The sequence below is a fragment of the Lissotriton helveticus genome, chromosome 7, assembly GCF_964261635.1.
Source record: "Lissotriton helveticus chromosome 7, aLisHel1.1, whole genome shotgun sequence".
NCBI lineage: Eukaryota > Metazoa > Chordata > Amphibia > Caudata > Salamandridae > Lissotriton > Lissotriton helveticus.
The window spans coordinates 868009667-868027088 of NC_136068.1; the positions used below are offsets into that span (position 1 = coordinate 868009667).

Genomic DNA, 17422 nt, shown 5'->3' on the forward strand with positions numbered 1-17422 from the left:
CAAACTGTGCCATTTGTTCAAATTAAATAAATAACAAGGTACAGTCGAGCAAGGAAAACACAATGGCAGCATGTCCATAATTTGTTTTACACATCTGATTATTGGCATTTACATAAGACACTCATATCTCAACAGTTCGTCTCTTAGGGCACCTCTACATTAAGAACATGAGGTATCTTGGGATTACAATAGAGGTGGTATCCACAACCACATAGCACACATATGCTGAGGTAGGACGTACTAGAAGATATCTAAAGCAGGATTGTAGAATCAATCACTGTCTCATTCCATGAGCTTTACACTTGTCGCAGGCGAAACCTGAATCCCATCTTGTGCATTATGTCTAGAATAGTTGCCTAAACCTTTCAATTCTGGTGCTAGGATGTAATAGGAAAAGGGGGTTTCAGAGAAGCATTATGCATATGCAGAAAAACAAAACTAGAATAAAACAAACCGAGCCATCTTGTGGGCTACTAACACCGCCATGGAAGCGGGAGAACAAAAGGAGAGTTGGGGAGAGAGGAACGGGTTGCACCAGCATCATTGAAAGACTCTGGACAGACAGAAAATGCACAAGGGGTCTGAACAGAGGGCAGTGCGGTGAACATCTAGTAAATAATGCCATCATCTGGGAAGTGTGTGGGGAAGACAGCCTCAGGGTATTTCTAGTTTGTAAAGCTATTGTCTACTCCCCTCACCATCCACGCCACTTGAGGAGTTACGCTCTTCCCTACCCAACCTTTCCAGGTTGTCTGGGCTCCCCTCCGCTACATTCACTGGGTGTTCCCAAGTCTCCAGCACCTCGGACCACAGTTCCGTTATCAGGCACTGCCACACTCCCCCTTGTGACTTCGCGGATGAGGGATCTTTCTTCAGCCCTAGCCCACGTAGTGACATCATTAATCCAAGTGTCCACCCCTGGTCCCTTCACTGACTTCCAGGCCATCGCTATTCTTTTCTGAGCTAATATTTACGCCAGGTCAAAGGACCGGGAGCCAATTCTGGGTTTATTAGGTCTGGGGAATAAACCTAGCTAACAGCCTCTACATTTCATTTAAGGCAACAGTGCAGGGTGACGTTAAGTGCACCGATCACTACAATCCAGAACAGTTGCAGTTGGGGGCAGTTCCAGTTCATATGCAGAAGTCTGCAGCCAATAATTTACATCTGGGGCAGCCATGTGGGTCGCCTCAATAAATAGCTTGTTGTCTGTGTGGCATCAGATATGACATGTGGGTGTAGTTGAATTGTGTGTATTTTAATTGCATGCTTCTGGAGACTTTCATAGGTTTAGCCAGGACCTTATTTCATTCAGAGTCTGTGAGGTCTCAACCCAACGCTCTCCCACCCCACCCCATTGGTGCCTAGGCATCAACAGGGGTGTTAGAACCATAGTATTCAGTAATCTAGAACCACATTACCAGAAGCAATGCTGTACCCATGAATACTAGCATCTGTAGGACCTCGTGTGTTTGGTGTATCTTGTCCAGCAACCAATAACTTCCCAAAGGTTTGTATCAGCGCCTGGCCGGCTGGTAGGCCTTATTGGTCGACCAGTACCTCTATTGGAAGTAATGGCAGCCCATCCATAATTCCTGACTGAATGTACCCATGTGCTGCTTTTCTAGAATGCCTACTCAAGGTTGATGCCAACAAAAACATTGTTCATTTTTTAAATCACAATCCAATATTTACTAAAAAAGGAAGTTTTATTAAGTAAACCAAAGGGTTCCAAACTTCAGAAATTTGGTCTCTAAAAGCAAAGTGAATTAGTCTTACGCTACGGCACAACGGTCTGCTGAACTGAGGTTACAAGCTATCCAGGGACTCTGTGCAGCACTGAGTGCCATGTCACTTTCCATAGCACATATTGAATGAGAGTGTAATGACACAGACCCTTGAGACTGGTCCAACAGCGGAATCCTACCTGACAGATGAAACTGATGTGAAACCTAAGACTATCTCATTTCCTAGTCTTCCGGCTCTGCCTGGTGGAGTGGGTGTTGGTTTCTGCCTAGCACATCGCTGAGGCATTACTGACAAGCCAGTCCTGCCACTGGTGCTAAATACCAGGTCAGAGGGACGCTCGTAAAACAAATGCCGTGGCTTGTTTATTTATCATATTTATAAACCACGGGCGCCACCTAAAAAGTAGTGTGGCACTGTACAAAGATATATTACAGATATAAATATGCAATTGGGAAATTCATCAGATGCAAAATCATTTAAAAAAAGGAACAGTATAAGATGAAGTCAATAAATGACAGTCCAGGTTTTCAAATTTTGTAGACAGAAGAGTTTCTGATTCCCATCAGAAAAGTGAGAATGACTTAGCAAGCTCTGTGTCCCATGGCAGGTAGACAATATCTTAAATTAATGATATGCGAATGTTTACTTTGGAGTTCAAGCGTGGCCAGGGAATGGTTAAAAGCAGAGTATACATCTCCCATAATCTCAAACTTTAAATAACATTCTTACTTACAACTTTGTTTTAAGCTTACAATCATTCACTTCCATCAACTAAAAGGAACAATCATCAGACATGGAAAAACAGTGCAGCGGGTACCAGGCATCGGCCAATCCGAGGTGGAGGAGCCGCTCAAGCCAAGCTCGGCCCAGATGTCTGGGTCTGACTCAGATCGAAGTCTTCTTGGACCCTCCAACCCACAGCGAGCCGCGCCTTCATGTGGCTTCTGCCTGCTACCAAAACTAACCTCATGCACCAGGAAATAAACTCAAAGCATTAACCTTTTAAGTAAAGTGGGAGAGAGAGAAATATACCCATCTAATGGCTGAAGTGCATAACGAGAAACAGGAATACCTCGGGCCAGGCCCGTCCTCCCTGCTGGACTAAACTGTGTGCTCCGAATTATTTCAGCATCCCTCCTTTGACTTCATTATCACATATGAGAGCGCCTTGAAATGCTTGGTTCAGGCTGCGTACCGCACAGAAGCCTCTCGCGTGTAAGATGCAATAGCCTATAATGTTGCATCCGAACCGCCTAGGCCACAAATAGGGTGCATATGACAACTGACGCCTCTTGGTTCAATGCACTGTCGTCAGGGTGTGCCGAGAGCATGAAGGATTCCGAGTTCAATAATCACTTGCAGTAAGTGAAACGTAATCTGATGAACTAAGGTGAAACACTTCCACTGGTTAAAAAATACATCTTGTTGGCATATTTATGAGTGATACCTTTTCCGGGCATAGCACATGCACAGGCCCTTAAAGAAAAAGTAGATCTACGCCTCGGTATTCGCCTACTTTAAACAAACAGCTACATAAACTAATGAAAACCCAGTGCAGAATAGCTGGTAAGAATAACACAATAAGGACCACCGAACAGACAAACTCATACACACTAACGATGTAGTGGTTTTGGTTAGAGTTTCCTGTTCCACTCTTTAAATTATCAGGGTTTCCCACACCAACAATAAAAACAAATTAAAAGAAATGCGCTCAGCTATTTTATCTTCATGCCAGCAGGGGGTGATGGACAAAGACGTCAATTCACCAAAATGCCAGGGGTAGTGGAAGTGACAACACAGCCCTTTTGTCTTCCACTTTAACTCACACACATACTTAAACATACACACAAATTCACACATATACACTCTCACACAAGCATTTTTTACTTACCTCAGTTGCCATGGAAGGGCATATTCCAGTTTATGGTACTCCACTTTCATTAGCTATTAGAGAATAATATATTTTATGTATTCACTATTAGCGTTAAAAAATAAAATAAAATAAAGAGAGTGGAGCCCCAGCTGCCACTGGGTACCTGGCACTGAATTTGCCACCTATGCAACCAAAAGCCGCAAAGGGCAAGACAGGGGTCACAGCTGCGAACCCTAAATGACGTCCATGGTGGTGGACAGGGTCACCTGGTGTTTGAAAACCTAATCCACAAATCTCTCCACAAGAGTCGACAAATCCACTCATTTACATAGGATTGTCTGAGGTTGTAACAATGAAGGTCGGTCGGCCCAGATAACCCAACTGTAGCACATATACACATGCCTTCCTGATTAGCTCGGACTTCACTTCATCAAACAATACATCATGGACAACAGAATGTGTCCTACAGGACACAAAAAAAGAGTCGAGGCTTAAGTTAGCACCATGTCCACCACTTACGGTCTCATCAGAATAACCTCTAGGTGATTCCCTGAACTAAATGCAGGAGCAAAGGAGGCAGGTTCTTCCAAACCGCCGGACCTCACTTGCTGGCCCCAACCACTATCCGCAGAGGTTCAACCGCGAGTCATTACAAAAAAACACAGATTCTGAACCTTGAACATCTGCCTCAAAATGGTACCTTGTGCTCTCCTCACTTTCACCACTCTGTCTCCCTACTCTGCTATTCATCGGCATTCAATACAAATGTAAATAAATACATATGTGCATACTGCACATTTTTAAGTGCAAACTTCCTGCAGAATCAATAACCAAATGCATTTACCTATGCATAACTCGCATTTAGATGTCCTTTGTATATTTCTTGCACAGTGTGCAAGAAGTGGGCCTGGCCGGTGGTGGGGTAAGCCTGTGTTAGATGCATTCACAGGAGCATAAGTCTGATGCCTATATTCGATTACATCTGTTCATACCAGGCAGGAGAAACATTCCTTGGCTCTCATTACACCCCTGCATGCATTGCCTAGCCATGCACGCCTGCCTATGCTCAAGCACTGTATGACCACAATCATACAGTTCTACTCTTTCATCGCTAAAGCAGAGGTGGGTAAAGGGAAAATGGGATTTGAAAGACTGGGCCAGGTAAGGCTCGTCCTCTCAATCAATCAAAGAATTTGTAAAGCGCACTACATACCCGTGAGGGTCTCAAGGCGCTGGGGGAAGGAGGGGGGGGGGGTAAGGCTGCTGCTAGTGGTCGAAAAGCCAGGTCTTGAGTAGTCTCCTGAAGTTCAGCAGGTCTTCAGTTTGTCGTAGGAAGAGGGGGAGGGAGTTCCAGGTTTTGGCGGTGCGGTGGGAGAGGACCTGCCCCCGGAAGTGGTTCTGTGGATGCGTGGGACGGCGGCCAGCGACAGGTCGACGGAGCGGAGTTTCCTGTTGGGTACGTAGAATGAGAGTCGGTCGTTGAGGTAGGCAGGGCCGGTGTTGTGAAGTGCCTTGTGTGTGTGGGTTAGGAGTTTGAAGCTGATTGTCTTGCCTACGGGGAGCCAGTGCAGGATTCTCAGGTGGAGGGAGATGTGGTCTCAGCGCGGTACATCGAGGATCAGGCGTGCAGAGGCATTTTGGATTCTTTGAAGTCTGTTGATGAGATTGGACGGGGCTCCGGCGTAGAGGGCATTGCCGTAGTTGAGTCTGCTGCTGATGAGGGCGTGGGTGACGGTTTTACGTGTGTCTGTCGGGATCCATCTGTAGATCTTGCGGAGCATGCGGAGGATGTGGAAGCAGGTGGAGGATACTGCATTGACTTGGTTGGTCATGCTGAGCTTCGGGTCGAGGATGACTCCAAGGTTGCGTGCATGGTTGGTAGGTGTGGGGGGGGGGGTGCCCAGTGATGCAGGCCGCCAGGAGTCATCCCATGCTGAGGGGTTGGGCCCGAGGATGAGGATCTCCGTCTTGTCCGTGTTCAGTTTGAGCCGGCATTCTTGCATCCAGTCGGCGACGTCCTTCATACCACCATGGAGGTTGGCTTTGGCGGTGAGGGGATCCTTGGTGAGGGAGAGGATCAGCTGCGTGTCGTCGGCGTAGGAGATTATGTTGAGGTCGTGTAGTCTGGCGATGCGTGCGAGTGGTGTCTTGTAGACGTTAAAAAGCGTCGGGCTGAGGGATGATCCTTGTGGGACACCGCAGATGGTCTTGGTGATTCCGGAGTGGTATGGGGGAGGCGGATCCTTTGGGTTCTGTTGGAGAGGAAGGATGTGATCCAGTCCAGGGCCTTGTCGCGGATCCCTGCAGTGTGGAGGCGTGTGCGTAGTGTGTGATGGCAGACGGTGTCGAAAGCGGCGGAGAGGTCCAGGAGGATGTGGGCTGCTGTCTCACCGTTGTCGAGTAGGAGTCTGATGTTGTCTGTGGCGGCGATGAGGGCGGTCTCGGTGCTGTGGTTCCTGTGGAAGCCTGACTGGGAGGGGCCGAGGATGCTGTTGTCTTCCAGGTATCGGGTAAGTTGGGTGTTGACGATCTTCTCGATGACCTTGGCTGGGAAAGGAAGCAGGGAGATGGGCTGGAAGTTCTTGAGGTCGGTCGGGTCTGCCTTGGGTTTTTTCCGCAGGGCGTTGATCTCGGCTTGCTTCCAGCTCTCAGGGAAGATTGCCGTCTCGAAGGAGAGGTTGATGATGTTACGCAGGCAGGGTGCGATGGAGCTGGCGGCTTTGTTGGTGACGTGGTGGAGGAGAGGGTCGGATGGGGCGCCTGAGTGGATGGTGCTCATGGTCTTGAAAGTGTCCTCGGTGTTCACATTGGTCCACGTAGTGAGGTGGTCGTGTTCAGTGGGGTTCGGTGGGTCCGGTGTGGTGAGGTTAGCAGGGATGGTCCGAGGAATGAGGCTGTCGTGAATGTGTCGATGATCTTGTTGTGGAAGAAGGCAGCGAGGGCGTCGCACAGGGCTTGAGACGGCGGGATGTCGTTGGTCCAGGAGCTGGGGTTAGAGAGCTCCTTCACGATGTTGAAGAGCTCCTTGCTGTTGTGTGCGTTGTTGTCGAGGCGGTCTTTGAAGGCGGCCTTCTTGGTAGTCCTGATGAGGTTGTGGTGGTTGCGGATGGCGTCTTTGTGGGCTGCGCGGCTGTCGGGTGTCTTCTCCTTGTGCCAGATGTTTTCCAGTTTCCGACAGGTGCGCTTGGAGGCTAGGAGTTCCGGGGTGAACCAGCTGGCTCTCTGGCTGGTGTCCCTGTTGGTGCGCTGTCATATCGGGGCCAGGGTGTTGGCGCAGTTTTCCATCCAGAGTCTGAGGGTGCGGGCCCCCTCCTCGGGGTCGGTGGGGTTAGTCGGTTGGTTCAGTTCGAGGTGTGTCTGTAGGAGTTCCTTGGTGACCTTGCCCCAGCGACGTTGGGGGATCTGAAGGGTGCGGTGACGTGTGACAGGTTTCTGGAAGGTGAAATGGACGCAGCGGTGGTCGGTCCAGGTGATTTCGGAGGCGTGGCTCAAGGATGTGGGTGTAGGGGCACGGGCCTACTCACATCATAAAACCCCAGTCCCCACCACTCACTCACGTGGGTGACAGAAATCAATGAACAGGTAGGTGTTAGGCGGGCACTTAGTTGTTCAGCGAGGGAGGGGAGCAGATGTGATGTTCTTGTGCTGCTTGTCGCGTGATGCGCAACTCATCCTTGTGGCGGGAGCGTAGTAAATTGGGCCCTGATTGTCTGCAAGCGTTTCAAGGGTTAGAGTGCTAACTGATGGGAGGTATGCACCAGACTCAAAACATGGCATATGGACTGGAAGCAACAAAGAGTAAAACTAAGTCAAATAAATCCGAAACCAGGGAAGGCAGGAGACTTTCACTAGTGCGGTTAGCACAGACAGCTTACTTTTAAACCAGAAAATTAAAGGGTCTTCAGTTTCTCAGCAGATGTTCAGCAGATCAGTCAGCTGATGGGGTACAACATGGAGGCTGCTCCTTTCCCACACCAAATATCACGAGAAAGCTTGTTGTGTCCTTCAAGCCTTATCCCGGGAAGCCATGAGCATAGCCCAAGTGTTTGAACTGTGTGTTTTCTCACCTAGTTAGTTCTCTGGGTATATTGGGTCTTCATGCTATAATTCTTTGTGTATGATACAGCATGTCAAATCTTTAAGACTAGGCAGGACTTCAGCACTGTAGAAACATATGAACCAAATTCAACATTTTTGAATGCAGTTTGCTCTTTCTTATTTAGTCTGGGGAATGGTGTGGCAAATGTAGTCTATTTTAGTACATTAGCACTGCGTGTCTTTGATAACTTGTATTCTGCTTCTTGTTGTCTTCTCTGTGTTAGTCAGCCTCATGAACCAAGGTTTCTTCCAACTGCGGCAAAACCACCAAGGAAGCAAAGTCTTTAAACCAGCATAACATTTCTCACTCAGCACGATTCCCTTTCTATTCCTTCACAGAGGGAAATCCACAGAGTGCCTCAAACTCATATGGAACCCTGGTCAGCTATGCAGTAGTGTCCATATGCATTATCGCCACGTTTTGTAGCTCTTCCTATAATGAAAGTATTGTCATTTACTTGTTTTACTAAGTAAAGGACCAGTTAGTATGTCTGGCTCTGCTCCGCCTGTACGATGCTCTACGTAACTTCATGTATACCACATCGCCAGGTGGATGTGCTTAATTTGTTTAAAAAATAAATAAGTTCAGCAGCCAAAGGTTTTTCCTAGTAGTCCCTCACCAATGTTGCTAAATACTGCCTTGGATTTGATTCCACCTCATGCCTCCTTTATCTACCATGGTACATTTCATATCTATTTTCCTCACTCTTGCTCTTTTTTCATCCCCGTTTTCTTCCTTTCTTCTTGGGTTCCTAAATTTTCCATCTATAACTCTTTTCCAAAGTCTGATGCTTAAAAAGTAAGACCTGGTACCCAAATAGTAGTGCGCCAGTGCGGTGTCCACCACCTGGAAAAATTAAGCACAGCCTCCATCTCATAGACGGTGCATCTGTAAAACTGGAAAGGCATTGTTTCAACCACATGAGGACATTCATGTCTTGAAGCTAAACCTCATCTAAATGGGACCAAAGTTTGTGATGATAGACAAGTAAGCCTAACCCCTGTATCCATTATCCCGGCAAGAAATGTAAAGAGAAGCAATGGGATGGTGACTGAGAGTGACCAAGTGTGGAAGCAGGTCTTAAATAGAGATCTAATATTCAAACAGCCCACATGATATAGTTAATAGGAGTAATATTTTACGGCTCTTGAAAGATATTCCATTACTGACCCATCTCACCCCGGAAGATATTACGTCTATTCTGAGAATGATGTGTGTGAGTACTTACAAGTACCAAGTGCTTCCCTCGAAATATCAAGGTTAGTCCTTAGCTGACCTGATGTCTCCCAAGACTGGACAATCAGGATCACTTTCTCCAGATGCCTCCTCAGCCGGACATAATGATCGCTGCACTGCATTGATACACATCCTTTGGGGGAAGAAAAACAGGGCAAGTCGTACCCTGGGGGGCGAGCCCGAATATCATGGTTGACATACAAGTCAACAGGAACATTGCGACCAGGAGGAAGAAGATTCGCACACACTATAACACTGCTGGTGGTCGTTTCTGGGACAAGTTGCACGAGAATCCTAGAAAGATGCGCTCTGTGAATAAATCCTGCGTTTATCCCTTACATTTTGCTTATGGTGCGATATTGAGGAGTATCAGCTGGGCTGGAATACTGAATTACACGGTATAATCAGCCTTCTTTTGAAGCTAGATTCATAGGCAAATCACCTTATTTCATTTACATCTCTAGTAGCTGAGAGTGTTATCCTTTCTTGTGGTAATCATTCTATCCAGAGTACGTCCTTCCATTGAACGTCAAAAATCTATTTTATTCAATACATGCTCATATTTAAAATTCTGTTTGACCTTGCGATGAAGTACTATTGACCTTGAGAGTGTTAGCAATGCATCATTACCAACACATACAGCCTGACATGGATCGAACAGTTAACATAAATACAGCACAATATTTGGCAACTAATTCAAAAGCATCATTAAAGTAATCCTTCTCTACAAAATGAATCCCATTTGGGAAAGTTGACAGTTTCAATTACCTAAGTGTCAGTTTGGAGTATGGTTTGAAATGGTCCCAACAAAAAGTCAAAGCAAAGAGCGTCCTGAACCAGAAAGTAGCTGCACTGCAAAGATGCAAAAGTAAGCTTGGTGAAGACTTTGTGAGTTCAGTCATACTAGCTTACAGGGAAAAGCAATAGCAACATTACTGTATGGGGTTGAGCTTCGGGGAGTTCATTAACACTACTTTTATCCAGAAATAGAGAATTGTTTTTGGACACCCCAGGAAGTAAAATGAAAATTATGTGATACAGTATTAAAAGTATAAAGTCAAATGGGAGTACACACACAGCATAGATGAAGTAGAGCCGAAAACTGCGAGTACAGACTTGAACAGTAAGGGCTCAACTAAAAGTCTGGTGATCCATGGTGGCGGCGGTCTCCCGACCGCCCTATTACGATTAGGGTGGTTGGACTGCTATTGCCCCACTGCAGCCGCTTGTCGGTTACAGCGGTTAGGAAGCATCAATATGCTTGGCTGGGACCACCATGGTTTTCATCGCAGTTCCACCGCCATAAAAATTCTGTAAAGAGGAAACAAAGGGGGCCCCCCAAGGCCCACATGTGCCTCTGCGCTTTGGGGTACTTTTTCCATGCAGTGCAGGAACTCTTTTTGGCATTTCCATCGCAGTTCCCATTTTTAGAGGGACGTGGGAAAGCCCAAAAAATACCTGCCAAACAGGAGGAAACTCCTAATCTAGCAGTGGGCCCAACCATGGCTTTGTCGCGTCGGTGGCGGAGCAGACCCGGTGCTGCACCGCTAAAGCTGTAATCAGGTCCTAAATGTGCAGAGCGGATGTTGCAGTTCACCAGTGCAAGGGGCAATTTAGTGCAAAAAAGAACTTCTAGCTACAGACTGCCAACAGCAGATACAAGGGACACAGGTGCTGTATTGCAGAGTTAATAGCATCACTAACTCTACTGAAGCACAGAGAGGGACAGCGTAACACACTTGAGATGCAAAGCGGGACAATCCAGTGGAGAAAATTACTAAAAGTGGGCAGCATCACTATTCCACAAGTGGTGTCCTGTTTTCCAGAGCCACCCTGTAAATAACTAACAGCAGATCAACCCGAAAAAGCTAAAAGGGACTAATATATGCAGTAGGAAGCACCAGTAATCTCTAATCTGCATAATATGTGCATCATAAAATCAAGTTAAGGGCGCACTACATCACCAATAGATAGTCACTAGAATAAATATGTTGAGTATGAGCTGGCACTTAGACACAGGCAAGTAAAGATAAGGAAAAAGTTGCTGAACCACAACAGCCTCAGAGTGTGATAGGGGAATAGTCGATCACAATGGGGTAAGACAATTCAAAGACAATCGAATATATTATTTCAATGCAACTGGACAGAACAAACAGTGGCAAAATAAATCTGTCTCCAGCAAGATAATTCAACAGATACCATTAATGAGACGCTGGCAGATGTCAGAGCAAGATAGAGGGAAATGAACAGCAATCTGTGCAGAGCAGATGGAAAAATTGACACACTAACCTACGAGAGCCAACCACTTGTTTAAGTGTCTGGGAAACCAAGTATCCAGACTAAACCAAGCTGGATGGAGAGATTTAGACACAAAATATAACTAAATGGTCCACAACAAGATCATCACGTGAATAAGGAAAACATTGGAGATCTCAAGAGTCAAGAAGGACAACTTGAAGGTGAGGCCTCATAGAAACAAGTTGAGAGTGCCAGTGCCAGCAAACACAGATACAATGGAGACTTTTGTTGAAAACATGCTCACCAAACTATTTGACAGTGAATTCATTCATTAGGGAAAGAACGCATTGATAGTTGGCCCAGAGGCCTGTACCCATCTCCCATTGAAGGCCAAAAACTGCTCGCATAGTCAACTATAAATTCAGAGATGCAGTGTTTAGACTTGCACGTAAAACAAGAGAGATACAGTACCTGGGGTTTTTGATGTAGTTTTATCCAAACTTTATGATAGTGGTGCAGGAGGCCCACCTACCTTCTGCAAGAATCAAGAAAAAATTGAAAGGATGGGCCTTACATGCAACGTAATATATCCTGCTTGCCTACGAATCTTTTTGCATTTGTCACCCCGAGTGGTACAGGTATGCCCAGACGTGGGTACTGTGCTCTCCATGCCACTGGAGTCTAGCTAGCCTGGCTGATGAGATGTAATACCCCAAAACAGGTCTGAGGATGCTTTTTGCCAGTACAGGGAGGGCCTGGTCTGGCAGTTTGTATTGGACCGTACTCATGGGGAGCAGGGTCAAGACTGATTTGCAAATGGCTGGGTCCAAACTGGAATGGCATGGCGAGCAAATAAAACAATGGATTTAGGCCCAGATTTCTGTACTTGGGTGAGTATGACATTGTTCAGCATTCCGGCCATCAATTGTTTCTTTAGCATGAATCCCTTAGAACCAAAGAACATATCCTCCCTGACCGGCGGAGTGTAAATTTAGGGATGCATCATTATATTGGTAGCTTAGTCGTGATTTGAGTCAGTATTTTTATGACAAATATGCGAACAGGCCTTTGTACTTAACGGGTGAGGTTGTAACGTTCTGAATTGGAGTGGGTCTCAATCCGACCTATTTAATTATGTTGCGAATTGCGACTCACTCCGATTGTAACCAATCCAAGGGATGGTTGCTTGCAAAGTCCAGCAGACCACTATTTGTGGAATTGCATTTAAATGAAGGTACTTAAAAAATAAATATTTTTTTAAAAGCTTCTCTGACAGCAGAAGGGCAGTGGTTCTTTGACTTTTACAAATTATTTACCACCCCAACTTGAGGATTACTGACTTTTGAAACTATTGATACATATTGTACTGATTCTGTGTTTGGAAGAGACACCTAAAACACACCCCTTCCAAATAAAGAATTGTTATCCACTTAATTCCCATTTTAGGAGTTCTTAAAGTTTTATTGAAACATCGGAAAACCCTTTGAATAAAAGGTAATGAAATCTGGCCCTTATTTCTCAAAACGGTTGTAAAAGACCATGATATAGCAAGTCAAGTAGCAGACATTGCTATGACAGATGCAGTGAAAGGTTCAAACTAGCATGGTGTTGGATAATAGGCTACACTCAATAACAAAAAGATCTTAGGTTTTGAAATGAAAGAACTAGACAACAGACGTAAGAAATGAATATATGAAGACAGTCTGAATGGGGACATCATCACAGCACCAAGATAAATGCCTTTAGTTCAGCTGCCATGCAGCAAAAGAAGTGAATAGCACCAGCAAGCCACCAAATTACCGAACTGATTAACTAAATGTCAAGTTATAAAGTCAGAATAGACTGTTAAGGTAAATGAATTAGGAGGCAGGCTCCTGAAAGTAAGTAGAGCTGCAAAAAATGATCATTATGGTAAATAAGTTTAAAACTATCCATTGATACTGGGAACATCAAAAATGTCACATAGGAAAATGGCAGCAAAGGCATGATCAGATAGCGAGCGGGTGGTTATACCAATCACACAATAGGTGGCACTAGCCACCGTCACAGGATGGGGAGAAGTGCTGACTCCCTGACCCCCCTACCGGCAGATGCCACAATATCAGCTATTGCTGATCTTTAGTTGGCATTTAAATGAATGGGCAGTAGGAGGATAATTACTGCAAGCTGAGGTAGGCAGTGTGGGTGGAGGGAGGAAAGGGTTTACAAGACAGCGGTAACAAGGGAGGAAATATCACACACAAAGGGTGAGCATGAGATTCTTAACCTCGCCAATTGTATTTGACCAAGTTAAAATATGGTGCTACCTAGATATGAAAGTAAAAGAAGTCTAAACCTACGACTTCGTATGTGGGACATAAGGGGCCGCTTTGATGCCCGAAAGGTTAGGGGGAATAGCAACTTACCTTAAACAGCACAAAACAGACATTACATTTCTTCAGGAGACACATCTGGCATCTCCACATGAGAAGCCCAGAACACCCTGACTAAGGGGAACATGTCATTATGCCTCATACAATACATATTCATGAAGGGTGGCACACAAACAATTCATCAATAATCTACATCTCTTGTATAATATAGCTATTACACAATCAATGATTTAGGGAGGGAGATAAACTCTATACTAGATATAGAATTAGACAGATCAGAAACCCCCCCTTAGAGTTTTTCTCCTCATCTAAAGCTATTTTACATGCAATGGAAATAGAAAGTTTAATAGCTATCTTGAGACCAATAAATCATACATGAAAAGAATACATATTCTACCCATTCATTCGCGTAGTACACTTACAAATCGACTATTGGTTTGCACACATCACATGATTAATAACTGCGAGCACTTATCACGCACGCTCTTGGATCATTAACCTGTGCTCCTAGTGTTGGAGATCCCCACCCAGACACAACTCGTACTACGTCAAAGCCTTGTTAGATGCAATACTTTGAGCAGAAATCCGTGAAGAAATTACAACTTACTTCAAAACTATGAAGGTTCAATAAACAAACTATAGAGCTTATGCAAGGAGAAAATGTAAAACAGTTAGGAACCCTTAAGTCAATTTGAAGTAGATAGAACACGCTAGAAATACACTTCCATGAAGTAGAAAACACTGGAGTTTCATGAAGGGGCAAGCAGAGAGGTAAAGTTTCTCTGAAAACATGCAGTGGATGGCGACAGAGGATGAAATACCTGGCATACCTCTGACAAATATGCTGAAGAAATCCTAGGCCTTGCAAAGTGTAGCCATGATTGGGATACAAATAAATGACTTCATATTTAAGGCATCTCAAACATTTCAAGAGTGCTATGAGAAATTATACACAACACACGGCGAATATGAAGAGACTGAAATAAGGGGGTATTTGGGAAAAAGAATAATGCTGAGGCTGGAAGACAAGGAAAGGCAAATATTAGGGCAGTTGATAACCTCAATGGATGTTATTCAATCAATTATAGAAATGTTCAGCGGAAAAGCCCCCGGACTATAGGGGCTAACAATAGCAGTTCACAAAGAATATAAAGATATCTGTTAGACCTGTCAGCCTTAGGGTGGTCTTCCCCTAAATATTTTGCCTTTCTCCTCAATTTTTGCTGATCTCGTTTTTGGTGGTCTTAGGATTCTGCACACTTTACCACTTCTAACCTGTGCTAAAGTGCATGTGCTCATTCCTAAAAACATGGTAACATTGGCTTATGCCCCCAACTAGCATATTGAATTTTCTTGTAAGTCCCTAGAAAAGTGGCACTACCTGTGCTCAGGGCCTATAAATTAAATGCTGCTTGTAGGCACGCAGCACTCATTGTGCCATCCACTTAAGTAGCCCTTTTAACATCTCAGGCCACCCACTGCAGCTTGTGTGTGCATTTTTAAACTGCCATTTCGACCTGGCAAAATAAACTGTTTGCCAGACCCAAACCTTCATTTTTAATACATATAAATCACTCCTAGGATAGGCCCTGGCCAGCCCAGATGGCAGGGTGCAGTGTATTTAAAAAGTTGGATGTGTACTTTTAAGTTTTACATGTCCAGGTAGTAAAAAACTCCTAAGTGTGTTCCTCCCAACTGCAAGGCCTAGCTTTCCCATAGACTAAAATTGGAGTTACCTTATTACATTTAATAAGCTGTAATTTCCGAAGAGGAACAGGTAACCATTGCATGTTTGGTGTCTTTGGGATTGAACGAAAAATCCTAAAGTATGGTGAAGTCAATTTTTTTATTACAGTTTTGAAAATGCCACTTTTAGAAAGTTTCCATTTTCCTGCCATAGCAATTTAGTGCCTGTAGCCTGTCTCTAGGTCACATGACTAAGTGTAGTTGACAGTTGGGGTTTGTGTATTCCTTGTAGACAGCCTCACACAATAGGGAGCTTAGGTGTGCCTGGATAGGCCATCATTGGCAGGATGGTAGGGAGGAGCTGGATACAGCCCCACTTAGAGCTGATTAGGCTGTGTCCAGACTCCACAGAAAGGGCTGCATATCTCCTGTAGTTAGTCTGTAGCCAGAGCAGGGAAAACATGATGCCTGGGGACTTCAAAGGGAAACATCTAGAAGCTTCTCCCCCACTTCAAAGGCACAAGTTTGTATCACTATTGGACCACAGACACCAACTCCTCGCACACATCTGGACCTGTACATGCCAGGAAAAAGGATTGCTTTGCTCCTGAAGGACGACACTGGATTTCACATCGCAGCCTTGTAGCTACTCGGAACTGACACATCACACCAACTCCTCGACACATCTTTGACTCCGCAGTTCACATCGCAAGCCTTCATCGAAGGGATCTTCAATGAAGATGGAGCAGTACCTCACACCACATGCTTGCTGCATCTCGGAACCAACGCATAACTTTGGCTATGTAACGCATCTTCAACGCTGATCCGCGCACTGCTCAGCAAACCAGGATTTCAAGTACTCTGTTCAGTGGGCCTAACTGTGTCCCTGTAGCTGGCATGCATTCCATCGCAGTCGGCCTGAACTTGTGGCTTTGACCAGGTCTAGCAAGACCAGATATCCACATTTGGCACTTTATGCCATTTGGTGTTATTTTTACTATAATCTTTAAAATTGAATACTTCTGGTTCTATTGATTGTATTTTTATTTTGGTCTTGTTTTATTTATTAAATAATGGCTATTTTTCTAAACTGGTGTGGGGTCCTTTTGTGGTTTGTTTTCACTGTGTTACTGTTTGAAGTGTTGCACAAATACTTTACACATTGCCTCTGAGTTAAGCCTGATTGCTCTGTGCCAAGCTACCCGAGGGTTGGGCACAGGCTAATTTAGGGTTTGCTTATGTCTTCGCCCTGAGAAGAATTGTGGTTGCTGCCTGAGGAGGGTTTCTGAAACCCAAAATGAAGATCAATCGTCAACTATAGTTCAGCATAACCAGGGGCTCACAAAAAGGGCTTTATACATATTAGCAATGGAACCACTGACATGCATGAATGGAAAACACCACTCATGCAGACGATTAAGGTTCATAGGGCGATGTATAGCTGTTTTCTTACATACTGACGAGATTTGTCTATACATTGTAGACCCGGCAGACAACTTATCCCAATAATGCATGGAATTATGGCAAACAACCTGGCCTTAAAATGAATTGGTTAAACAAACAAGGGGACCCGTAATGATCGCTTCGGAACTTGGGTAGTAACCTATTATAAAAACAGTGGTCCTGGGCTTAAGGAGTGTTTTTCAACAAATTCAATATAGACTACAATGATTCCTGCCACTGCGCCGAACCCGGAAGACTGACCACTGAGTCGGCTTCTCCCTTGAGACTCCTTTGAGCACACGTTGGAATCTGAAGCCAAGTGCCAATCATCACAATCATCAGAAGCTGGACCGATTTCCCACTCTTCATCCCCACGGGGCACCTGCCCGCAACCTAAGGAGGAGGAACCTGAACCCCCAAAAAATCCCCCCTTGTACCACACAGCGCGGACGCCCAAGCGTGGTATCCCACTGCTTGAAGGCACAAAACAACCAGGCAATTACCGTTAGTCCTGATGATGATCCCGCTATTATAGGAGCATGGGATCGAAACGCCGTCGACTGCTTTAAACAGTGCTACAATTGTACCATTGTGTCTATATGTTGTAGTCACTGACGTTTTTGAGCTTGCGATATTATGTATTAAGATGCAAGCCACGTTTTGCTCCACCATTATTGCCTGAAAATTTTGCTTTGTTTTCACCCTTTTTCTCCAACCTTTTCTTTC

General features: G+C 45.0%; 1 protein-coding gene across 1 annotated transcript in view; it reads right to left on the reverse strand.

Moving 5' to 3' along the window:
• The window catches only part of WWC1 (WW and C2 domain containing 1), a 385050-nt gene that overhangs the window by 113035 nt on the left and 254593 nt on the right, over positions 1-17422 (reverse strand). The window lies entirely within an intron of this gene.